We start from the raw sequence: 5488 nt of genomic DNA on the forward strand, positions 1-5488 counted from the left end.
TTCAGAGGGATTTCATCAGTCTCAGCCTTGCTGCCCATCGGTGGCCTTGAGACCAATTCTTGACTAATGCACAATTCCTCCTTCAGATGCTTTAAATCCGAGACTCCCCGGATGGCCAGGAATGTGCTTTAGCTGGAGTAATTAAATGTCCCTTATGCAATTGAGTTTGTTTCCTCCCGCTCCCACTTCTGAAGCAAGCGAAAAACAGACATCTCCTCCCTCAGAACCACATTTCTGACACAAGCCTGGCCCAGTTGTGCCTTTGCATTCTTCAAACGTCCCCATGTGTTTAGACACTTCTTCCAGAGACCCAGTCCAGTTGGGCCCCTGGCCCAGTCATTAGCGATGTGCAGAGGGACTTAATTTGAAGTGCTTTGCAAAGTCTGAATGTAACTCAAGTCTTTAGGACAAAAGCCAGTACAGTGGTAGTCCCAGCAAGCTAGGCTCAGCATCCATCCCAATATGCTAAATCAAATAAGGGCGATTACTACGATTGCTCAGTGCTGTGGGAGCGGTCCTGTCCTGGGCTGTGCTCCTGATTGAGTTCAGTGTGATGAACTCAAGCTCAGTGCGAGGGTCAGGGTAATGACACACCTCTGTGACTTTAGCCTTGAAGGGCTGTGAGAGAGATTAGGTAGGCAGGCACTCTTTGAATAAATAACAAGCTGGCTCGCAGAGGGAAGCAAGGGACCCAAAATAAAGAAGACAGATACAGATGAAAGGCAGAGATGCCAGACCTTGGGGGTATGTTCAATTACCTTGTTGACAATATTTTAAAAAGTCAAAATGAAGATGGTTGGCAAAAGATATAAAGAAGCTGCCTGACTGATTTCTCTGCTCACCGAGAAAGAATGAGAAAGTATGTTCTTTGTGTTTCACAAAGGTACAAACCTGAAATTCAATCTGTCAGCTGCTGCCCTGGATCAGGGGATGGCTCACCTGCGTTCTGCCCCTGCATGCCCTTACCCTCACCCATTGTATTGCTCCTTCACACCCTGCCTGCTGGGGTCTCACAACTTCCACACCAGATCCACGCCAGCATCTTAAATCTCAAGGAGTGAGTGGAATACACCCCAGGGACACCTGCAGTGTGGACTATAACTCTGATTCTTTTTTTTTAAACTTTTTATTGAGCTATCCATTTTTCTATGCTCCCCTCCCTTCCTCCCTTCTACCATTCTATCCTCTTCCATGACCCTCACGCTCCCAATTCTCTCAGAAGATCTTGTCTTTTCCTCCTTTCTATGTAAATCCATGCATGTCTCTCTTGGGGTTCTCTTTGTTGTCTAGGTTCTCTGAGGTTGTGAACTGTAGGCTGGTTTTTCCTTGCTTAGTGAGTACATATTATATTTGTCTTTCGGGTCTGGGTTATCTCACTCAATATGTTTTTTTTTCCCTAGATCCATCCATTTGCCTGCAAATGTCAAGATGTCATTATTTTTTATGGCTGAGTAGTACTCCATTGTGTAAATGTACCACATTTTCTTGTCCTTTCTAACTGATGAATACTCCAGGGTCTAAGACGCTGCTATAGTCTTGATTTTTTTTAATGAGAGAAAAACCAGAGGAAGCTCTCTAATAGTGGCCAACAGAAACATTTGTTGATGAAAATCTATAGAGTCCTGTTCATTAACATACAGTTCATAGAACCATGGGGATGACTATTACGAATTTGAATTCTCACCATGCTGAGGTCTGTGGCCCATGCTGCTGGTGGAAACAATGTTGAGGTTCAGAGTCCATAATGCCACTGACTGCTAGGGGCAAGAAGGCATCTTTTGCAGTGGTATCAATGACTGAAAATTCCTAACTGAAAGGGAGAGACATTGAAGGCTTTTTTGCCAACCCAACTCCATACCCCCCCCCAGAAACACTCTAGACAGGAAGTTATTGAAGAGAGTCCTTAAATATCTTGATAAAGACGCTGAAGTGTAGCTCTTCACAGTTGAAGGCTTCTGGCAAAGAGGGTGGGGTGGAGGAGGACTCAGCTATCTTTAAGGGGCTGGCCACTGAGGGTTTTACCATGCTCTAGTGAATATCTGGGCAACACAATTTGAACTTACAGTATTTTTTTCTTTTTGGGGGGAGGGCACAAGGGTAGGAGAGTAGACCTGAGAGGAATGGGAAGCAAGTGTGATCAGTGTGCACTGCATAAAATTCCCAAGTAATTAATAAAAATGTTATGTTGGGGGAAAATAATGTAGATTCCCAATTCTTACACTTGGAGTTGAATCAGATTTCCCAAATTCCAGGCTCAGAAATGCTTACTTAGTAAGCATTAGAGGGGACTTGTAAGGACTCAATATTGTGAAAAAGCTTTCTCTGGAGTTTAAATATTCCTGGAAAACTGAGGCCCCAAGCCTCCCAGCTTTAAGAGATGCATCCAGACTTTGCCATGGCCAGGGACTCTCTGCCCCAGGACTCTGGAGGGATGAAGTGTCTTGGAGCAAGAGAGTAGGGATGACTGAATGAAGAGACGCTGCGTGCTGCTTGCCCTCACTCTGGATGTCACTCTCTGTTCTGCTGTGGAGACTAAAGAGCAGCCGAGACATCCAGCTTTGTGGCTGAGCAGCTACTGGATTCTTGGCCTTCTGTATAAAGACAGCCATTGTTGGACTAGCAGGGTCATAGCCTGGAAACCATTCTAGTATATCTGTGTAAACGAGGATGTGCTTTTATTTCCTAGCTACCCAGACCCGAATAAAACTATATTAATTACCACACTGTTTGGCCAACGACTTAGGCATATTCCTAGCTAGTTCTTACATCTTAAATTAACCCATTCCTATTAATCTATGCATCACAATGAGGCTGTGGCTTACAGGTAATGTTCTGGCATCTTTCTCCTTTGGCGGCTACATGGTGTCTGCCTGACTCCTCCTTCTTTTTCCCTGCATTCTGTTTAGATTTTCCCACCTAGCTATATTCTGCCCTGCCATAGGCCAAAGCAGCTTCTTTATTAACCAATGCAATAAAATATATTCAGAGCATGCAGAGGGTAATCCTACATCAAATTACCTTTATTGCACAGATTTATTTGGACAGTTCTATTTCTCTAGAGAACCTTGGCGAAGAGGCTGCTCTTCCACAGCTTCCTCCTGCAGCACATGGGAGCAAATCTGGAGTCCCACAACAAGATGCTGTGCAGAGAGTGAGAGAGCTTGGAACACTCAGTCCTAAATGGGATGGCGCCATCAAATCTGCCCACTCACGCCTCGGGGAACTCTGTGGAAGAGGAGGTGGAAGGATTGTTAGGTCCTGTGGGGTTGTAAGACACCAAGTAAACAAAGCCTTCTAACACAACACATATGACTCACAGAGATGGTGACAGAGACGGTGACAGCACACACAGAACCTGCGTGCACAGATGGGGTCCCAGCACCGAGAGCAGAAGGGGACGCCAGGCTCCATCTCTCATCTAGAGGACACTTGCAATTGACAATCATTTGCAAAAGAAAAATTACAGTTTTCTCCTAGGGAGTCTCACTGGGTATACAAACCACATTTAAGAGCAGGCTCCATGTCCAGCAGAAAACGACCAACCCAAATGAACAGAAATGAGGGCACCAAATCTCATTATAGATGATGTGAGCCACCACACAGTTGCTAGGAATTGAACTCAGGACCTCTGGAAGAGCAGTCAGGGCTCTTAACCTCTGAGCCATCTTCCTAGCTCCTGCCTATTTGTTTTCTAATGAGATAGAGAAAGAAGAGGTGTGGGTTTGGGTTTGTTGGGAGGTGGGGAGGATCTGGGAGGAGTTGGGGAAGAGAAACTGATAAGTATATGTTGTATGAATAAAACTAACTTTCAATAGGAAACAAACCAAACCAACCAACCAACCAAACAAACAAACAGAAAACGTTACTCTTCTATCAGACCCAAATTAGGGTCCCAGTACCCACATCATGTGACTCACAGAGGCCTGTGTGTCAGCTCTAGGGAGATTCGAACCTTTTTTGCTGGCCTCTGAGGGCACCTGCACTTACATACACAAACACCCCCTACGGATGCCCATGTTTCTGAAAGCTGACGAGTCTCGCCCTGCACATGCCGGAGCCCCTGTCACTAAGTGGATCCTGATAGGAGCAGCTACCACATCTACTGTGTTAGAGCTGACAGTCAAAGTCAGAGCCCCGTTTGTGTGGCAGAAGGAACCCAGTGAGAAGAAGACGACAGCAGAGGTGGGACATGCCATCAACGAGCAGACGAAGGGGGAGGACTTACAAGTTTCCCAGCGCAGCCCCATGGGACCTGGCCTGGGCTGTAATGGATTAGGAGAGCGCTTGGCCGGAGTGGGTGGTTCAACACCTTCAGCTTCCCATTCCCTCAATCGCCACTCCTTACGCTCACTGACATCAGTGGAAGCTGTTCCATCCAACACTTTAAAGGAAGCTGTAATTTGCTCTTTTTCATGCAACAGGCTACCTCATTGCCTACTGTACAGCCGTCACTGGAGCGCACAGAAGAAAGCAAGGACTTTGCCCCCCCCAGCATTTGCATTTTACTGCAAAACCATAAACGCTTCTAAGCAAGGACTTCTGACTCCTGCTTCACTCTCTAGATGCTGGAGGATGATGAACGCACGGGGCTGCAAATAACTAGCAACTAATTAACATCTGCAATCCAGCTCTTAAAGGACTTGAGGAACTCTACACCTTTCCTGAATACTGACTTTTATTCAGTTATATGCAGTGTAAATTTCTTTCTCATATCTGGCTTGTCCTTTAATTATGTGAGATATTTGCCCAAAAGATCAACTTTTAAAAAAGAGTATCTCCCACCAGTATCAAAAGCAATCAGTAGCACCTTTAGCTGAGTCCTGCCTTCTGGCGGCACAGTGACAAGGCTGTGTCGGATGTGATATTTTTGTTAAAGCGATTCCTGCCTCGTTAAACTTTTTTTTCAACATTTTCTTATTTAATTATTGGAAGCTTGCTCTTTTGTGTAAATTTAAAAAGTAGCCTTCAACGCTCCATAAGAACCTTGGTAGGATCTTTACTGAAGTGGCATTGAACTTACAGACTGACATCAGACTTGTCATAGACATTTCATCTTTATAGAGGAGAGCAAGACTATGGAGAAAGAAATAGAGAAAATAAGCAGAGAGAAAAGATGTGAGCTGTGCATTCACGACCTGTCATAATTACAACTTGTAACAATTCCATAAACTCTTAGTTCATCTTTGACTGCCAGTATCTAAGATTATCACTTTGAAGATTATACTCATTTCTGTCACGAAGGGCGTGGTGAATGACTTGTTATCGTACATTTGTTTTACTACTAATTTTTCAAACTTTCTCCCAGTCTCTGGGTCCCAGGATTTTAGAGCAGGCTTCTTTGTACTCACCCACAAAAGTGTCATTCATTCCTGCGGACTGTATTTACCGGCAATACAGTACCTACAGAAGGGTCAAAGTTCCCACTGTGACAGTTAGAACAAGGTCCAGGTTTTTATGGCAAGGAGTCTTTGCTGCGTCTGGCTCATTT

This window comes from Chionomys nivalis, chromosome 19 (assembly GCF_950005125.1).
Source record: "Chionomys nivalis chromosome 19, mChiNiv1.1, whole genome shotgun sequence".
NCBI lineage: Eukaryota > Metazoa > Chordata > Mammalia > Rodentia > Cricetidae > Chionomys > Chionomys nivalis.